This window comes from Myxocyprinus asiaticus, chromosome 50 (genome assembly GCF_019703515.2).
Source record: "Myxocyprinus asiaticus isolate MX2 ecotype Aquarium Trade chromosome 50, UBuf_Myxa_2, whole genome shotgun sequence".
Taxonomy (NCBI): Eukaryota; Metazoa; Chordata; class Actinopteri; order Cypriniformes; family Catostomidae; genus Myxocyprinus; species Myxocyprinus asiaticus.
In genome coordinates this window covers 10,954,187-10,975,802 of record NC_059393.1, presented here as the reverse complement: position 1 = coordinate 10,975,802, position 21,616 = coordinate 10,954,187, and the positions used below count along the sequence as shown (strand labels likewise).

Sequence of the window (21,616 nt, the reverse complement as noted above, 5' to 3'; positions counted from 1 at the left end):
CAATGACAGACAGTAGCAGATTTAGCGCTGAAGTTATCAAATTAATTATGTGAAATATACATTTGAGCACTTTGTAATCAAGAATGACTATTTATCAAAACAGATGATTTAAAATAATCTTTTATTGTGCATAACCTAATTAATATTTGTTCATTTCGCCACATCGCATCTCCGTGAAAGCAGCGAAAGCATCAACAAAACACGCATTCGTGACAATCTTGATGTGAGACGGTTAGCTTCTAGACACAACCATGTTCATAGGTGTGTTTGACTTCATGCAGCACTGCGCAGACTGATTGGCGCTGGACGTGAAGCAGTGCATGTCGGTTAGAAATTTTGTCCGACTTGAACCGGAGCCACTGCCACATCATCATTACATATGCAATCAAAGTACCGCAAGATCGATTCGAGAGCAGCCGGCTGGTGCAGCCACTGCAGTTGCTCCAGGGGAGCTGCACAAGCTCTAATGAGGACACAGCTCATTAACAATTGGTCAGACTCACAACTGTGACAACGGTTACACGTGCTTCACGGGTGCGTCGCAATTGCATACTTCAGATACTACTCTTACTACTTCTAATATTTCAGTCTATGGCAGAAATAAGAGTAGCATGGTAGTATGCCATTGCCATGGTGTTTATTCTGACACCTCCAGTTCGGTGAAAACTCACAACTCTGTGTTTTTATAACAGTGCATCATGTTTATATCATGTTATATTATGTTTGTCATATTAATATTATGTTTATTCATTAAAAACATTCAAAATGATTACAAATACTGACGCCTTTATTGGTATTAAAATAATATTTTTTATTGTACTTTCTTCTTGCACACCCAACAGGCACTGTAGCTACGGAAGCCCTGAACCGCAAAGTGAAAAAAATAAAATAAAAATAAAAATAGTGTCTCAGTTCCTTCCTGAGCCTAAGTCTCAATTTTTTTTCTCTTCCTCCCCCCCGAGAAAAAAATATTTTTGAAGAGAGAAGAAAAAAATATTTTTGAAGAGAGAAAAAAAAAAAGTAAGACTTAGGCTCAGGAAGGAACTGAGACACTATTTTTTCCACCTTGCGGTTCAGGGCTTCCGTAGTAGCCTATAAACTTAAAATTTCAAATGAATAATATTTCTGATTATTTTGTGTAAAGTTCAAGCATCTGTCTATCGGAATCACATTTTGTCTGCAAACACCACGTGATCTTCTGTGACTGTTGTAGATTCAGCAAACCAAACGACTGTAAGAGCAAAGTGTCCGGCTTGGCTGTTCTCTTTTCAACTCCTCCCCCGACTGCAAACGGCAAATCTCGCTAATCGGTAAATTGAGATGCAGTTCTAGACGAACACACCGATATCCACCGCTAGTCGCATTTATGTGCTCCTCCCGCGAACGTTAACGGAGAAGAATATATATATATATATATATATATATATATATATATATATAATATATATATATATATATACTAGTGAAATTAATGCATTGATATAAACATTAGTGCATCATATTTATTATTGGAAAGGGTGTTCTTGCCATCTACCACTATAGGGTATATCAATGCATTAATTTCACTAGTGTTTGTAAGCTTTTCAATAATGTATGAATTTCCCTAATGTTGATATCCATTTATAAGATGCTTTTCAAAATGTATGGTCTACACTGCTCCTCAAAGTTATCTTTCTAGGAAAGAAAACAAGAGGATTGCCCATACAATGTTCAGCAATGCTGCCTCTTGGATAGGGGCTCATTTCTTTATGATAGTGCCTTCTGAGCCAAAAAATATTTAAGTGTATGTTGTATAGAAATAAAATGTCACACATAAACAGACACATGTAAGGTCAAGTCTTTTAGCAGAGACTGCACAGAACTTTACTGAAATGCTGCTACCTGCTGGTGTTTGTTAAGAAATACACTGATTTCAAGTTGTGTGTGTGCTATGGAAGCCATGGAGTGCCAATTAAAAGAAAGAACAAAGAACTAAATAATCAGTTTATTGATTAAAAAATTTATAAACTAGTTTATAAATGGACAAATAAATAGACATATTTAATTTATTTTTATTTAATTCATGTTTAAAAATGAAATTATATGAAACAATAACATTTTGCATTAATAAATCTTGTACTTAACTCATGTTTAAAATGTTATTAAATGTAACAATAAAATAGCACATTTATAAGTCATTTTTAAATGCACCTTTTAATTTGGCAATTCCTTTTCTTCATCCATCTGCCAATGGCTGTTCTTTATCGTTTTACTGTGGCATTTCTTTCTTCATTTGACAATCAAGTTTAAAAATGCCACTGAACAGTTGACTCGTGGGAGCAACCAATGAACTTACTACACAGTTTTAAGACACTCCCCCTCTCCCATGTGCCACTCTGAAGTAAATGTAAGATAGCCTGTCATTGGAGGTTTATTTATAGAGGTATGAGCAGTTTACGTGCTCTATGAAGCCCGTGCAAATGATGCGTATCAGAAGTTGATGGTCACTTGTCACTAGGGCTGAAACAATTAGTTGATGTTATCAACAATAAAAAATTGTCTACAAAAATTTCCGTTGTCAACATGAGATCAGATATGAAACTAATGACAGCACGCGAGAGGAGCACCGCAGCTTGCGCCTGACTTAGGAGAGGAAGAAAACACAGCTCACAGTCCAGATATACTCTAAACTTTCCAAACAGCTTCAGGTGATGTTGATCGCAAAGTATGAGGGAATTATACAAAAATACCAAATAACTAAATATAGAAGCATTCTTGTGAAATACAGCGGAGCCAGAGCTGCTGTTCCCTTAAGCAAAACTTGCATGTCAGAGCGCCTTTAAAGGAAACACTCTGCCGTTATATCATTAATGCATCCTTTATTAAAGTTCAGATAATAAGGAAGCAGGTCATGTAAATAAGTATAAACTCCACTATATACTGATATTTCTCTGTGCAGTCAGTATCGCTTCTATGAGTTGCGTGAAGGGGGAGAGATTGAGACTGCACCCAGCTAAAGCACACTCTTGCACAGGGATGCTCGTCCCTTGTGTGCGCTTACTGCAGCTAGACTATAACGTGACAGCTCGCCATGTAGTGAATCATAATACATATGTGTTGCGGTGTGTATCTTATTGTGAAGAAAATCGGTGATATGCAGCTCTATTAATACGAGAGATTTAGTTTTTTGAGAGTTAAAGATGGATCGATGTGAACAAAAAAGGTGAGAGAGGGCAGTCTTCACCCCATTATACACTGCAACAAAATACTTGTTTGATTTGTTTTTGTTTTGGATTGTTTTCCAATACAAATATCTAAAATTCCTTTAAAATAAAGTACATTTACTTTAGGATCTCTACTGCAGAAAAAAAGTTGTTATCTGAGAATATTAAATATAATAATTATTTACATATTTTAAAATATCAAAAAATCCTTAAAACAAGATACATTTACTTGAAGCAACATATAATATATTTAGACTTGCTTTCAGAAAATAGATCTTGAATATAAGTATATTTTGACTTTACTGCACTGGCAGAAGAATAAACAAGTGAAAAAAAAACACTTATATACAAAATACACTTTTATTAAAAAAAACATTCTCTGAAAGTAAATCTAAATATATTATATGTTGTTTCATAGGTAAATGTATCTTTTTTAAAGGATTTTTAGATATTTTTAAATGGAAAACAAGACAAAACACTTGATTACAACAGGATTTTGTGCTTAAACTTAATAAAAAGTCTTTTTTTCTCCTTTAATTCAATAAATGTCATTTAGAGGCATTTTTAAAAGATGATTTTTGCCCTATTTATTATTAGTAAGCATGTTTATTACATCCTTTTAAGTCAAGGTACAAGCTGAATAGATGGTTAAAAGCTAATGATTAATCGTTACAATAATCGCCCGAATAGTTGAATAATCGTTTTAATAATTGTTAGATTAGTAGTTTATCAAAATAATTGTTAGCTGCAGCCCTACTTGTCACCGCTGCTGTTAAATGCCAAATGTGCACAGTTTTAGGCTACATATCCATGGTGGGAGCAGGTAACTGTGATACCAACAACAGAACGAGCTCCCTGACCCGTGCATCTGACTGAAAGCACGCACTGCGGCTGGCATTTGTCTCGCTCTCCACGGGCGCTTGTGAAAACCGTTGGACCTTGTGTTATTTCAAAAAGTCACAAGAAATGGTGCAAAACACGGTTAAAATATTTTGTAAACTAACATAAAATGTGCTTCATGTGGTAACATTTTAATTATTTAGTTTTATTCCATTCAAAATGTTATTTAATATGACAAAATTTACCTGCCAAATTATAGGTTACACCAACAAAAGTCATTTTTATAGATTAAATCAGGTAGAAATAGATCCTCAAGGTAACAATTGCAGGTTGCCAGTTGACCATTGGGAGAACATTTTTAATATAAAAACATGAATGAAAAGAAATTAATAAATGTTTGAGTATAGGTTGTGCTCCCTGAGATAACATCATGAAGTTGGACCTGGACTGGAAAGGCAATCAGTCTTAAGGGGCTTTCACACTGGGCACGTTTGCTGCGGTCCGATTCCGAGTGCGATTGTTCCCGGTGCCCACAGCAGCTTTGGTCTGGTTTCACACTCACTTGATTCTATCGAACCCCGGTCCATTTGCGTTCATCTTAAGTCATCACAAACACACATGGAGAACACAGCGCGACTCATCATACTTTTTGTTTTTTTTGTTATTTTGGTGCCATTATGCACATCAGAGTGAACGACAACTGCGTATATGTGCGCTTCATGGCGTAACTCATCAGATGTCCAGGGGAAGGCGGCTTGCTGCTGCTCGCAAACAGCATTTTTTGAGGAGACAACTGATTGCAAGGAATTCATTTTCATCTTTGTTTACACTGCACGCTTACTCACGCTTGTGTCCAAGGTGAAGTTACTGTCATCTCCTATTATACCCTATATTTATAACCTATAATAGTATTTATATATAGTATTTATAAGGTTTATAGATAGATAAACAAACAGTATTTATAGTGTTGATTGTACTTGTATGTCATTGTGGTGTCATTACTTTTTTGGGACTTTCAGGAATGTGTGGATCCTCGTGTGTTGTTGAAACTAATGATGTCGTCATCGGTTAAAACGCATGCGCAGGTTACTTTACTTCCTGAACGAGTGCGCACCCGAGTCCGAGTTGCTTTCACATTCACGCGAATCGCGCTACAGTTCCATTGCAACCGAACTCAGACCACCTCCTACAGGTAGTCTTGGGTTCGGTACCGCGGTGCGCTCCCCGGTCCGTATGACAGCTTTCACATTACCAATTTTTCATGTGAACCGTGCTCTGTTTCAAACTAAACTGCCAGTGTGAAAGCACCTTTAGAAAGCACCTTCTTCAGAATGCACAATAATTAACCAGGGAGGAGAAAAAAATTCTGGTCTTGTGACCACAGAGAACTCTGACAATGAGAATATAATTCCTCTCTTCCGTACACAAAGTTTGACATACCAGCTTCTGTTGGGGTTGAGTCTTTTAAGTTTGACCCCTTGAACTTTTAACTTCACATCTGAACTGCTCTGGCAAAAGCTTTTATATGTATGCTTATACAAACAACTGGTGCCTCTGTTGTGTCTCATAAACCTTTTTTTCTCTCCATCACAGACAAGCGTGCACCATTAAAATACAAACATAATTAAATACAAAGGTTGTTCCTGAATTACATCCAAACCCTCAAAGTTGTAGCTATTTTTCCACGATTAAAACATCAATCAATAGATGCAGGGGTTTTAAATCATTTAACGACCAGTACGTCAACACTGACTTCAAAAAAGGTGTGAAGTGCAGTTCAAGTTCAAGTCATGAGAAAATAACATTCTCTTGGTAAACACCACCTGTTTCCCATATAAAGTGTGTGTTAGCCTGCTGGGACCTGTAGAGTTGTGTTTTTGCTATTCAGGACTTTTGGTACCGGATCTGTGTGATGTTTGTGTGTTTATTAATAGCATTTTCTAGTCCTATCCAAACCACAGGCATGAATAGCTACATTCACACACACACACACACACACACACACACACACACACACACACACACACACACACACACACACACACACACACACTGGTTTGTTTCACTATATAAGTGAGGACATCTCAGACTTCCATTGATTTCATAGCAGGCTAAAGATATATTCTATCCCCTAATTCTAACCCTACCCCTAAACCTAACCCTCACAGAAAACTGTTTACATCAGTAGATTTAAAGCTAATCAAGATTTGGCCAATTTATGAGCCTTTTTTTTTTTTACTAGTGAGGACCATCTAAAATGTCCTAACTAGTGGGTATTCAACAAGTTTCACTATATTAGTGAGGACAAAAAACAAAACACAAAAATTTGGTACTCACAAATATAGTGAAACCTGTACACTCACACACACACACACACACACACACACACACACACACACACTGAGGACATACCATAAATGCCTATTGTTTTTTTGTTTGTTTTTTTAAGCTATATATTATAATTTCCACAGACAAACTATAACACAAAACCAGACCCTAAAAAAAGTCAGTATTATTTTTATGTATCAATTTTCCAACTGAGGACATCCCTAAATGTCCCCATAGGGAGATTTTGTCAAATTTAGCCTACTTTTATGGGACAATTTTGTAACTACACATTTTGTTATGACGAAAGCTACAGTTGAAGTCAGAAGTTTACATACACTTAGGTTGATGTCATTAAAACTCATATTTTTAAACACTCCACAGATTTCATATTAGTAAACTATAGTTCCCTATCTGTCACTCAATCGAAGTTGTGTCGATGTAGTGACACTAGGGGTCACTCTTGGGAGCCTGAGACACCTCTGGTCTTTGATAAAAGGCCAATGAAAATTGGCCAGTGGTATTTGCATGCCACTCCCCCGGACATACGGGTATAAAAGGAGCTGGCATGCAACCACTCATTCAGATTTTCTCTTCGGAGCCGAACGGTCGATGTTTACTGAGCTGACTGTTCATTCACCTCTGCTGGATCTGACGGCGCATTTCAGCGGCTTCTCCCTCCTCTGCACTGGTGCACTGCAGAGAATACCCCTGCGTGCTTCGGCAGAAAAAAGAGAGTATATTTTCCTGAAAGAGTATATTTCTCTAAAAGAGCGGCACACACGGAACGTCTTTATAAAGAAGCATCTTTTTAAAGATGCCTTTCCGTTTGTGTGTTATTTGGTTGTGGTCGTTACCTCTCAACTTCAGACGGTCACGATCGTTGTCTTTCGTGTCTGGGTGCGACCCACACGGAGACAGCGTTCGTGGATGGTTCATGTTCTCACTGCGAGAGCATGACCATGGCAATGTTGCGGTCGCGGCTTGCTTTCGTAAGATAGCAAGCCACCCCAGTGGCTCCCCGCCTCAGTCCTTCTACCTACGGGTATGAGGCCAGCGCAGCTAACACTGGTGGTGATTTGGGGACCCCAATGGGACCGCCTCCACTGGGTATCCCCCCCGCAGACCTCCCATTCCCCAGCATGCTCGTCTGCCCCGATCGGGCTTCCGGATGAGTCCACCGGCTCGTCTCACGGCAAGTTCGACCTCTTGTTCAGAGCCCGCAAAGCTGATGAGCTCTCGAGCGCAGCATCGGAGAGCGGGCTTGTCCAGTCGGATGCAGAAGCCTCAGCTGGGCTCCCCCCTTCGGGGACGATTGCCCAGTCACAGGCTGATGTGGAAATGACGGACATGCTTTTCCGGGCGGCCGCGAGCGTCGGGCTAGAGTGGAACCCTCCGCAATTCAGTTCGCCAGGTGTCCGCCCAGGTTCAGCGGTATCCACTTCACCTTGGTGAAGGACAAAAATGCTGCTACCTTGCTAGCGGAGATCGCCACCCTCCTACGGAAGAGTGCGATAGAACCTGTCCCTCCGGCCGAGATGAAGAAGGGGTTTTAGAGCCCCTACTTCACCGTACCGAAAAAAGGCGGTGGGTTGCGGCCAATCTTGGACCTGCGAGTACTGAAACGGGCTTTACACAGACTCCCGTTCAAGATGCTGATGCAAAAACGCATTTTGGTGAGCGTCCGGCATCAAGATTGGTTCGCGGCGGTAGACCTGAAGGACGCATACTTTCATGTCTCGATTCTACCTCGACACAGACCCATCCTTCGGTTTGCATTCAAGGGTTGGGCGTATCAGTACAAGGTCCTCCCTTTCGGTCTGTCCTTGTCCTCTCGCGTCTTCATGAAGGTTGCAGAGGCAGCTCTTGCCCCGTTAAGGGAGGTGGGCATTCACATTCTCAACTATCTCAACGATTGGCTAATCCTAGCTCACTCTCGGGACATGTTGTGTGCACACAGGGACTTGGTGCTCTCGCACCACAGCCAATTAGGGCTTCGGGTCAACTGGGAAAAGAGAAAGCTCCTCCCGGTTCAGAGCATCTCTTTTCTCGGTTTGGAGTTGGACTCAGTCTCATTGACAGCGCACCTCACGAACGAGTGTGCACAGTCGGTGCTGACCTGTTTGAAGGTGTTCAAACAGAAAACAGTGGTTCCACTGATACTCTTTCAGAGGCTCCTGGGGCATATGGCATCCTCAGCGGTGGCCACCCCGGTCAGGTTGATGCATATGAGACCGCTTCAGCACTGGCTTCAGACTCGAGTCCCGAGATGGGCATGGTGCCGCGCGACACATCACGTGGTCATCACGCTAGTCTATCACCATCTCTTCAGCCCTTGGGCCGACCTCACGTTTCTATGGGCAGGTGTTCCCCTAGAGCAGGTCTCCAGATGCGTCGTGGTCACGACAGACACCTCCAAAACGGGCTGGGGTGCTGTTTGCAATGGACACGCAGCCGTTGGCTTATGAACAGGCCCGTGGCTGCGTTGGCACATCAACTGCCTCGAGTTGTTGGCAATTCTGCTCGCCCTGTGGAGGTTCCGGCCGTTGATCCAGGGCAAGCACGTGTTAGTTCAGACAGACAACACGGCAACAGTAGCATATGTCAACTGCCAAGGCGGTCTGCGCTCTCGTTGTATGTCACAAATTGCCCGCCGTCTCCTCCTCTGGAGTCAGCAGCACCTCAAGTCGCTGCGAGCCACTCACATCCCGGGCGACCTCAACACTGCAGCGGACGGGATGTGATAGTGGATGTGATAGTGGAGACTCCACCCTCAGGTGGTCCAGCTGATCTGGAGTTGATTCGGACAGGTACAGGTAGACCTGTTCGCCTCCCAAGGATCCTCCCACTGCCCGCTCTGGTACGCCCTGACCGAGGCACCTCTCGGCATAGACATGCTGGCACACAGCTGGCTCCCTGGTCTGCGCAAATATGTGTTTCCCCCAGTGAACGTTCTCTGTCAGCGAAACATGCCTGGAGTTCAGTCCGGGCTACTCTCATGTAATCTTGAGACCCTGACCGGGCTATGTGCCCAAGGTTCCCACAACCCCTTTTAGGGACCAGGTGGTGAACCTGCGAGTGCTGCCCCAGGAGGAGGAAGACCCAGCCCTGTCATTGCTGTGTCCGGTGTGCGCTTTACGCATCTATTTGGATTGCACGCAGAGCTTTAGGATCTCTGAGCAGCTCTTTGTCAGCTTTGGTGCACAGCGGAAAGGAAGCGCTGTCTCCAAGTAGAGGATCGCCCACTGGCTCATTGACGCCATAGCTATGGCATATCACGCCCAGGACGTGCTGCCTCCGGTAGGGCTACGAGCCCATTCTACCAGGGGCGTAGCGGCCTCCTGGGCCCTGGCCAGGGGTGCCTCTCTAACAGACATTTGCAGAGCAGCGTGCTGGGCAACACCCAACACCTTTGCGAGGTTCTACAACCTCCGGGTGGAACCGGTTTCGTCCCAGGTAGTGGCATACAATATAAGCGGATAAGCCCAGGATAGCTGGCCGGGTGTATCGCTTGCACATAGCGCCTTTCACCTCCTCTGAGCTGAAGATGTGCGCCATTAATTCCCAGTAGTGTTCCCTGGATGACTTCCTTCGAGCCCTGTGGCAGTTGATTTTTCGGAGAGACTCGCTGCTGGCCAGTACACGTGCTAACTAAGAGCCCTGTTCTGGGGAAGGTGCTCCGTATGTGGTGGTTCCCTGCAAGGTAACCCCATACGATATATATCTTCTGCTAATTCGTTTCCCTGTTGGCAAACTGCTTCTTGCTTGGGCAGAGCCCCCTCTGCCACAGTCTCCATGTTTGTAGTAACTCCTCCCCCGTTGGGTAGGATCTATCATGAGACTTCTCCACATGACATACTTCCGACATAGTTCGGCAAGACCATGTGACATATTTTCCACTTAAATATCCCCCCATCTCTCTGGGCGAGGTGTGGTCTCTGCGGTGTCCTCCCCTTGGGAGGGAAACCCCCCGACTATACCTGGTCGGCCCAGTCGGATATTCCCCCTTTTTTTAGGGAGTGGGAAAAAAAAGAAGGGGAAAAGAGGCCACGACTGGGCTAGCCTGTCTCTATCTTTTGGGTAGTCGACTTGTCCCCATAGGGCCATTCGACACTCATAACTATGTTGGGGAGGTTACGTGTTGGCCTGGTGCGCTGGCTACGAGGCACACAGTTCTCTGCCCTTCACACACCGCCAGTTCACGTAACACAGTTCAGCCAGCTGCGGCATTTTGTATAGGGACCCCTACTGTCACTACATCGACACAACGTCGAGTGAGTGACAGATAGGGAACATCATGGTTACTTGCGTAACCTCCGTTCCCTTATGGAGGGAACGAGACGTTGTGTCCCTCCTGCCACAAAGCTGAACTACCTGCTGAAATGGCCGGACTTTGTCTTGGCTCCTCAGCATAAAACCTGAATGAGTGGTTGCACGCCAGCTCCTTTTATACCCGTATGTCCGGAGGAGTGGCACGCAAATACCACTCGCCAATTTTCATTAGCCTTTTATCAAAGACCAGAGGTGTCTCGGGCTCCCAAGAGTGACCCCTAGTGTCACAACATCGACACAATGTCTCGTTTCCTCCATCAGGGAACGGAGGTTACGCAAGTAACCATGACGTTCTGGCAAGTCGTTTAGGACATCTACTTTGTGCATGACACAAGTATTCCAACAATTGTTTACAGACAGATTGTTTCACTTTTAATTGACTAAACCACAATTAAAGTGGGTCAAAAGTTTACATACACTAAGTTAACTGTGCTTTTAAGCAGCTTGGAAAATTCCAGAAAATTATGTCAAGCCTTTAGACATTTAGCCAATTAGCTTCTGATAGGCTAATTGGAATCATTTGGAGTGTACCTGTGGATGTATTTTAAGGCCTACTTTCAAACTCAGAGTCTCTTTCCTCGACATCATGGGAAAATCAAAAGAAATCAGCCTTTTTAGAGAAATTTTCTCTGTTCTAATGAAACAAATATGTAACTGTTTGGCCATAATGACTATCGTTATGATTGGAGGAAAAATGGTGTGGTTTACAAGCCGAAGAACACCATCCCAAGCGTGAAGTATGGGGGTGTCAGCATCATGTTGTGGGGGTGTTTTGCTGCAGGAGAAACTGGTGCATTTCACAAAATAAATGGCATCATGAGGACGTTAAATGATGTGGATATATTAAAGCAAAATCTCAAGACATCAGCCAGGAAGTTAAAGCTTGGTCGCAAATGGGTCTTCCATATGGACAATGACCCCAAGCATACCTCCAAAGTTGTGGCAAAATGGCTTAAGGACAAAGTCAAGATATTGGAGTGGCCATCACAAAGCCCTGACCTCAATCTGATTCAACATTTGTGGGCAGAATTGAAAAAGCGTGTGCGAGCAAGGAGGCCTACAAGCCTGACTCAGTTACTCCAGTTCTGTCTGGAGGAATAGGCCAAAATTCCTGCAACTTATTGTGAGAAGCTTGTAGAAGGCTACCCAAAACGTTTGACCCAAGTTAAACAATTTGAAGGCAATGCTGCCAAATACTAACAAAGTGTATGTAAACTTCTGACCCACTGGGAATGTGATGAAAGAAATAAAAGCTGAAATAAATCATCCTCTTTTCTATTATTCTGACATTTCACATTCTTAAAATAAAGTAGTGATCCTAAATGACCTAAGACAGGGAAAGTTTTCTACGATTAAATGTCAGGAATTGTGAAAAACTGAGTTTAAATGTATTTGGCAAAGGTGTATGTAAACTTCTGACTTCAACTGTATGTTTCTTTGACTATATACTCTGTGTGAAAATTGTAGTAACTACTAAAATCTACACTAAATACAAGCAACTTTGAAGCCATTTTTCATTATTGCGTACTTACTGCGTTTTGAGTTTGTTGGACAGCATTGACTTCATTTGTTTTTAAATGAAGCTAAAGCTTTATCTATGAATCTTTTTGACCTTTTAGGACATCCTTAAAAGGACGTTTTCTCAGATTTATCTAACCTCTGGGAACAAGCACTACCCACCATCAGACATTTTTGCATGATTTGGAACATGTTCACCTTTCCCTGTAGTTCTCCTGACAGCACCTTGCATATGCAACCTCCCAGGCATGGGTTCTGGTCCCAGGAAGTAGTCATGTTCAAATAAACAATGGTTCACTCAGGACCACTTCCGTCAAATATATGATTTATTTACAATTGGAGCAATCTGTTGATGTTGGTGGTATGGTTCTGTTCTGGGCAAAATACTCCCTGCCCATCCATGCAGCCTTGCATGTATAGAGCAGGGAGGGCGGTGAATCTAACCAGAGGTAACGGGACATATCCAGCAGAATTATATTACAACATGGTAACAATGTTAATAGCTGAACAACTGATGTTGAATATGAAAGTTAATATACACTGTATATACAGGGTACAAGAAAAGCATTGGTGATAAGACTATAGTCTGAACTCTGAAAGCAAGACAAACAAACAAACAAAACCTGAAACAGGAGACCGCATTTGACGGCACTTTGTGGACATTTCTTCTGGAAACTGGAGCTCACACATGCCCATATGTTCAAAAACTCTTCTATCTTCAGCCACTGGGGGCAGTGGTTCAAATTTCGGTAAGCACAGACTGTTTTCAGCAGCAGAACTTAGACCTAGTCACTGAATTTACAGCATAATCAGTCTGCAGAAGTATAGCTAAGTAAACCAAACCCACATAAACACATGGACAAAACTGTTAGATTTAGCCAACACAAACATACCAAAATCCTGAAAACACCTTAAGTACCTAATCAGAGGAGACCCAGGGACACATTTAAAAATAACTAAACTGATCTGAGACCTGAAGTGATTTTGGAGATAAAATATTTACTCAAGAGACATTTCACTCTCCTATAGTTAGAGGCAGCAGGAGGGGCTTTGGATTTCCATAAACCTGTGGGTTCCCATGGCAAGCCATGAGGATATGTACATTAGGGCTGTGGGAACCAAGGTAACCCTAAGGTCACAAACACACAGGCTGCAGTGGGAAGGGGTTGTGGTGCAGGCAGTGTCATCATCATCAGCTGTGTGTTCACGGACAGTGCATAGAATCATTTAGCAGGATCACACACATGAAGACTGGTGTATTGATAATCATCTCTGCCACTCTCACATCCTCTGAGGAGTGCGAACAAACACAGCACACACACACACACAATCAGACATTTTTGCATTAATTCAAATATGTTTACCTTTTTCCTATGGGGCTACTGCCCGAGCAGCCTCAGAGACATGGGTTCTGATCCCATGGAAACCAGGAATAATTGCATTCACCTAATCAATGATGTGCCTGATTCTGAGGTTGCATTTTCCCTCTAAGATTACATTTTTACTCCACTGATTGTGATGTTGAGGGTTGGGGTTTTGGGTTAGGGCATATGGTTAATAAAATATGCATTCCTGTTGACTCATTTACAACTAAAAACAACTTGCATTTCAACTTGTTTTTTGGCGGCAATCTGTGGACATTTCACTTGGAAATTGGAGCTCACAAGCGCTCATACGTTCAACAACACTTCCAGCTCCGGCCACTAGGGGCATTGGTTCAAATTTCAGTAAGCACAGCCCGATTTCAGCTCAAGAACTTTCGACTTACTATTGCCGAATTCCCAGTAAGATCGGTCTGTTATAGTACTATGCAAATCAATATCACACTTGCTTTTGTGCTGTTTGTACTGAAAATCAGCGTAGCTGTGATTACCTGCAGCACTCCGTCTATGACCGAATAACAGCTAACAGTTTATTTATAAAGTTTCGCTAGTGGACATGCTAACAATGTTTCTGCTATATTGTGATATAATACACATTTATTATATAAAATCTGTTGTATTAACAATGTAGGACGGTGTAAGAATGTAGTTGTGCAAGTTGGAAAGTATGTGATATAGAGAAGAGAAAACACAATCACACTCTCAGGGAAAGTCTGAATGAGTGTGTGTACTGCAGTGCTCTGGCTGTGTCTGACCTTCTCCTCTATCTGATAATAGACTAATGCAAACAAAGTCAAAATTGGGGAGAAAGAAGAGCGGAGGGGGGAGGTTTTACTCTTTTACAAATATGAAAAGGAAAATGAGAATTAAAGGATAGAGGGTCTACATTTTAAAAGAGGAATGCAACAGAGAGAGGGAATGTTGAAAGATGTAGAGCAAAAAGTCTAAGAGCTGATTTGCTGGTTTCAAGCAGTATCTGGCTCAGGACCAGACGCTGTTTAACTGGCTCCCCTGAGGAACATGAACATGCACACACAAACAAAGCCGCACGCTGCAGGCCAGATTCCATTCAGCAAATTCACTTTTTCCTGAGAAAACCAATTTGGCTCCAAACAAAAGCTGGTGGTGTAGAGACTTTAGAGTAGGTTAGTGGCATAGAAATATAGTCTTACACACATGGACAAACACATACAGTATTACTATATAACCATTACCAGAACCATTTTAAGGCTACAAACTACCAAAAAAGTGTTTCTGTGACAAGTTTTGGTTCCTCTTTATCTTGAAGGCCTTCTATTGATAATGGTACAATGTCAGAGAAACCTGGGTTTATGAACCTTGCTCAAAGACACAATGGTGATAGCTCATGGCTTGCTCCTTGTAGGGATTGAACAAGCAACCTTCTAGTTACAATTCCTGAGCCTCACTCTGTAAACATTTCACCCGGAAACTGGAGCTCACGCGTACCCATAAGTTTTACAACACTTCCAGCTTTGGCCATTGCAGGCAGTGATTAGAATATCGTAAGCAAAGACCGATTTAAGCTGAAGCATTTTCAAACCTCCTGTCATTGAATTCACAGTGAGATCAGTCAGAATAGTTTAGTTGGAATGATTGTCTTGATTACATTTATAAATATTTTATTTTTTGCCTGTTATTCTGTGCTTACATCCCCTCAGAAGCACTATGCATTGAGCAATACTGCTGTAGTTGAATGGGAAGATGGTTTGAGTAACAATTGGAAGAAAGGGAGGGGACAGATAAATAGTGAGGGATTACACAGAGTAAAGTCATTTTCGCTTTGCTGGGCAGTCTGGCAGCAGTCAAAGACTTTTAACACTGTTCCTGAAATTTGTATATCAACAGTCACACTACAGAGAGGGAAATGAAATATGGAAGTGTGTGTAAACAAGTATTTTTACATTTTATGAATACATACACACACTGAACATTAGATTCTAACAGATCTAATCTTTAGGCTAATTTATACTTACATGTACTAGGCGAACATGCTTTTTTAGTTCGCCTAAAAATAATGACGAAATGCACTGACGTTTTTGATTTGCTAAGGAGTTTGTTTGGTAATATTTCTGCTGTTCGCGAACATCCCTGAATTTTTTTATCTAGGAGAACTTGGCTAGTAGTAGAGCGTTGACTGGTTAACCTGATCACACAGGAAGTCGACATCTCGCTCCTGAATGTTCCGGAACCCTGAAATCGACCCCATTCTGTTGAGTTACTGACAAGCAGCATATCTCATCATTAGATATTTTTATATCAATTTAAATGTGTTTACCTTTTCCTGTGGCACTACTGATAGTACGTTGCGCACTCAGCTTTAGAGACACGGTTCGGGTCATGTGTGGAAAGTAATCGCGTTCACATACAATGAAGAATATGATTCTGAGTTCGCCCTCTAAGATTATATTTTTACTGCTGATTAGGTTTAGGGATGGGGTTTGGGTTAGGGTGTATGGTTAATTAAATATGCATTCCTCTTTGCTGTATTTACAACTAAAATCAACTCACTTTACAACTTGTTTTTGTTGCCACACTGTGGACATTTCAGCTCATCAACTTTCCTGCTTCGGCCACTGGGGGCAGTGATGAAAATTTCGGTAAGCATAGACTGATTTTACTTACAGAACTTTCGACTTACTCTCACCGAATTCACAGTGAGATCAGTCTGGATTGGCTGATGATTGTGGGTGACGATGCAGCTCATAGTGTAAACACAGGCTTCATTCGCCTAGGGTGCTATAGTTTACTCAGGGGAAAAAAGTTTGGCTTCTTCCATTGCATAAATTTACTTTATGAGTACTGAAGCAAACACACTAAGCTTCACAAATGGTGCTCCACTCAGGACATTAGACTCGAAATTAGTTCAATGGAGTTTAGATTTAGCATGTTGCTAAGCTAACGGCACTCTAATAAGCATAAAAATACATAGCATACACAAATATTGGGTAAAATTATATTTTTTTGTTACACTGAACTATTTTTAGCGATACTTGCAGTATCAAATTAATTATAAATAATCTTAATCTGCCATCTTGGATTTATTTTTTCATTGATCGGAAGGTATTGATTGCATTATCTGTTAAGTATACATGAACTGTTGCCTTAAAAGTTTGGCTAAAAAGAAGTATATTAGTATGCAGCATAATGAAGCTGCCAGCCATTTGGAACAGCTTTCATGTTGAAAATTAAAGTGCCTTAAAATGTTGCCTCCATGTCAAGCATATGTGTCTGCTAATCAGAGTTACTAATGTTTATGTTGGAAGTTCTCTTGCTTTTCATCTTGCTGAATAACATGGATACTATTTTGGATTAGAAGGCCTCTGTTCTTTACTTCAATAGAGTCATATAATAGCCAGTTGCCATGCAGAAGACAAAAATACCTTGCATAAATGCAATACATTCCCAGTCTGTCACACCTAACTAAACTCAAAATAACTGACTATATGGGATTTGGATATCTTGATATGTGTGTGTGTGTGTGTGTGCTTGCAAGTAAGCGGGTTCATGACATACATAAACTGTGGGGAAAATGTACAATCACCGTAAGCTTTGCCAAAGGCTAGCTGAAAAGTTCACCACACTTATTAATTCAGTTCCATGCAGCAGACCTACATTAATACAACACTCTAATACTGTACACAGAACAACACACACACACTTAGTCTAACCTGCTTTAACCATGAATAAGAGCTGAGTGTTTGGGTGACATTGTCAAAGTTGTCTCATAAATATCTCAGAGTGTACATGGAGTGAGCAGCGTTGGGCAAAACTAATGAAACATAGAGCTAAAGACAAAATCCCTCCTATTAATCACAGCTTAATGTACAAAGTCATGTTGATGCTAAAGCTCAAAAACCTTAAGCGTTCACATCAATTGCCATGTTTTAGTTTGCGGTTTTGGAGTAGTGAACACAAGGGAGGAGTGCACATCTCCACTTGAAGTAGAATGCAAAAAATATTTTGCAGTGTACACCTGGTGGAAAAACATAATAAAAAGTTTTGTGTACAGTATATTACTAATATAGCAGCATGTTATATTAGGTAGCATATCTGAGGACGCTTAGTGGTTAGCTTAATACAGCATTGTGATGTTGCATAAAAACACAATTGATAAGTTGGAGTCAGTTGATGGAAGATGGACCATGTTCAAGTTCCTCTGTGCAAACTTGGTATTGGAAGAAGTAAACAGTGTCTCTCAGTGCTATTTTGGGTGAACGTCGGAAGTGTATTTTGACACCGTTGACGATTTCCTAAGACACCGGTTATAAAATACTGTTTTCACACACTAATACAAATAAACCTGCCAATTGTTAAGCTTGCCATTACAAGCAAACACACAAGTTTACAATCTGCAACTCTAAAACCCAATGTGTGTGATATAATGTGTGTAGTGTTATATAGTGAAGATGGGGTAATAGTAATACGGCAAAATTTGTTAACTTATGCAAATACTTTTGAGACAGCAAGAAATTTCTTTGAGTTACAAATTAAGATGCATTAGATTAACCACTTCAGAAAGGGTGCACAATTTACAGTTAATTTCAATCACATTTGGCATGTACTGTACATATCAAGCATTCTAAAACAACAACAACAAATCTCCATTGTGATTGGATCAGTCAATGCAAGACCTATTTGAACATTCTTCAGAAATAGTTATATTCTTCAGAAATCTTCTAAAATAGTTTTGCGTGCTCTCGCAATAAGTTCTGTGTTGCAATAGTTTGTGTTCCCTCGCAATAAGTTTTGCATGCCCTTGCAATAGTTTGCGTTCCCTCTCAATTAGTTTTGCATACCCTCGCAAAAGTTTGCGTGCCCTCGCAATAGTTTGCTTGCCTTCACATAAGTTTAGCATGCCCTCGCAATAGTTTGCATTTCCTTGCAACGAGTTTTGCTTTCCACTCGCAATAGTTTGCGTTCCCTCACAATAAGTTTTGTGTACCCTCGCAATAGTTTGCATGCCCTCAAAATAAGTTTTACGTTCCCTCGCAATAGTTTGCATTCCCTCACAATAAGTTTTGCGTACCCTAACAATAGTTTGTGTTCCTTCACAATATGTTTTGCGTTCCCTCACAATAAGTTTTGCTTTCCCTCGCATTAGTTTGCATGCCCTCGCGATAAATTTTGCGTTCCCTTGCAATTGTTTGCGTTCCCACACAATAAGTTTTGCATACCCTCCAATAAGTTGCATTAGTTTAACCACTTCAGAAAAGGGTGCACAATTTACAGTTAATTTCAATCACATTTGGCATGTACTGTACATATCAAGCATTCTAAAACAACAACAACAACAACAACAAATCTCCATTGTGATCAGATCAGTCAATGCGAGACCTATTTGAACATTCTTCAGAAATCTTCTGAAATTGTTCTGCGTGCCCTCACAATAAGTTTCGTGTTCCCTTGCAATGGTTTGCTTTCCCTCTCAATTAGTTTTGTGTCCCCTCACAATAGTTTGCATTCCCTCACAATAAGTTTTGTGTACCCTCACAATAGTTTGCATTCCCTCACAATAAGTTTTGTGTACCCTCACAATAGTTTGCATTCCCTCACAATAAGTTTTGTGTACCCTCACAATAGTTTGCATTCCCTCACAATAAGTTTTGTGTACCCTCACAATAGTTTGCATTCCCTCACAATAAGTTTTGTGTACCCACACAATAGTTTGTATTCCCTCACAATAAGTTTTGTGTACCCTCACAATAGTTTGCATTCCCTCACAATAAGTTTTGTGTACCCTCACAATAGTTTGCATTCCCTCACAATAAGTTTTCTGTACCCTCACAATAGTTTTGTGTTCCCTCACAATAGTTTGTGTTCCCTCGCAATAAGTTGTGTTCCCTCGCAATAAGTTTTGCGTTCCCTTGAAATAAGTTTTGTGTTCCCCTGCAATAAGTTTTGCGTTCCCTTGAAATAGGTTTTGTGTTCCCTCGCAATAAGTTTTGCGTACTCTTGCAATAGTTTGCATTCCCTCGCATGATATTTGTTGTAAAACCATAGTTACCACAAGATTAACCATGGTTAACACAAATTTTTTCAGCAAAATGTATTGCAAGGTACTATTGCGAGGGCACACAAAACTTATATATATATATATAAAAATAAAATACAAATAAAATAATTCCTGCCCTGTCCTCTAAGGGGCTCAGTCATTGCACATGATGAGTACAATTTTGCAGCGCATAGTGACAGAAAAACAGGCATTTAGGGAAAGTGCTTTGCCGGTTTTTGTTGTTATTTAGTGTTTTGTGAGAAAATAAAAACAAATTGCTTTTTAAACCGGGGGCCTTTAGCCTTCTTGTACCCTGTTATGAGCCGCGATTTTTAACATTACATTCTTGATTCATAATTTGATTGGACTTCCACAGTTTTACAAAAAATTTGATTACAACTACAAATTACCCATTTTTTGTTTGTTTGTTTACAAGATGATAATTTGGCGGCACTTTTCATGCAATGTAATGTGAAAATGTACAAACTGCCTACTGCATACTTCACAGTACTGTATACTTCAAAATACATTCCTAGTAGAATTGGTATGCTAGTAGGCAACTGAACATACCCGATGTCACCACAACCCGGCGACGGAGAGCTGGAGTTATGAAGTCTCAAAAGTTTTACTCCTCCTTCCTAAAACTGTGGAGGTGTTGCGCTCCTGTCATTCAGTGAAACACCACTGTGTTCCTAAAGTTCAGACATCTGCATGGACGCAACGTGTGCGGATCGGGAACAGTACATGTTGATGTTAGTGAAAGAGCACTTTCAAGAGAAATTATTCCTTCTTGGGGAATGACTCTACAAGAGTTTTAAACGTCATTCTTTCATTCTGTCGTCTCCTTGCTGGCGTGTTTTTACAGGTGAGCAGTTCTGTGAATTATTTTTTATTATTGGATACACGCTGAATATTCCCATATTTATAGCCTACTATATTGATATTTTTTTTAAAAAATTTTTAATGAATCGGCAAATGCTTTTGCATAAAGAAAATTCAATGAGCTAATAGGAAACCGGTTAAATAGGTCCAGAGTTTTAATCGCACGAATAAAATTGTTGTTTTAGCGCACGCTGCACATCTGATTGTCAGTCCGCGGACGCCTCTTGAATGATAAATAGTCTCATAGTGAACTCAGACCTTCACTAAAGCATGCCCGTTTTAAAATGATGCTGATGCTCGGTCGGTGACGGATAGTTTCTGTGAACTCAAGTTGAAACATTCCTCAGATTATCTACTAATATTCCGCACGACACGGAGGGCTCGCTAATATGAGGCGATACATCTTAAAAGCGAAAGGGCATTAGAGTGTCATAGAGGATGTAAATGGTAAAGGAATAATACGATTATTGGTCATTCGTATCGCAGTAAAGATAGTTTGCGGTTTGAAATTCAGATCTGGGTTCATGCAAGTTCACTTGTATTAAATAGAGCCTGATTTGTGAAACCTTTCACAATCGCGTTTGATTGCGTTTTACTGCTCCTCCCCCATTGCCTTGTATAATAATTACAATATAGGCTGTGTCAATGGATAATGCATCACAGAAAACATCTTATAATTCTAAACTCTGACAATCTAGGCGGGTCACAGTAAACTCAAACAGACCTTCATGATTTGTGAATTTTTTCACAGATCAGTTTTTATCTCTTAACCATTTTTTTGAGTTCTGCAGTCAAGAGTTTATCTGAAAAATCAGTGTTATAGGCTTTGAGAGGTCACATTCTGCAAACACATGATAATTATAATGATAGAAAAACACTAGTTTCATACAAAACTGGATTTGTGAAAACTTTCACTGATTGAATTGACTCAGTTTGATGGCTTCTTGCATATTGGCATTGTGAAATACACATTTTCTAAGCCATAAAACCAATAAACGTCTTATAATTCTACAAAATGAGCACCTAGACGTGTCACACTAGGCTTAAATAGACCATCCTGATTTGTAAATGTTTTCACAGATAATTTTTTTGTCATTTAAACCTTTTTTGAGTTCTTAAGT

At 40.7% G+C, this 21,616-nt stretch overlaps 1 protein-coding gene across 1 annotated transcript in view; it reads left to right on the top strand.

Annotated features, from left to right (window-relative positions):
• The first annotated feature begins 20,304 nt into the window (after positions 1-20,304).
• Positions 20,305-21,616, top strand: part of vasna (vasorin a) — a 30,285-nt gene continuing 28,973 nt past the window's right edge. The window contains exon 1 of the mRNA XM_051694769.1: positions 20,305-20,478. The gene's annotated coding sequence lies outside the window, so the exon portion shown is untranslated. The remainder of the gene's footprint in view (positions 20,479-21,616) is intronic.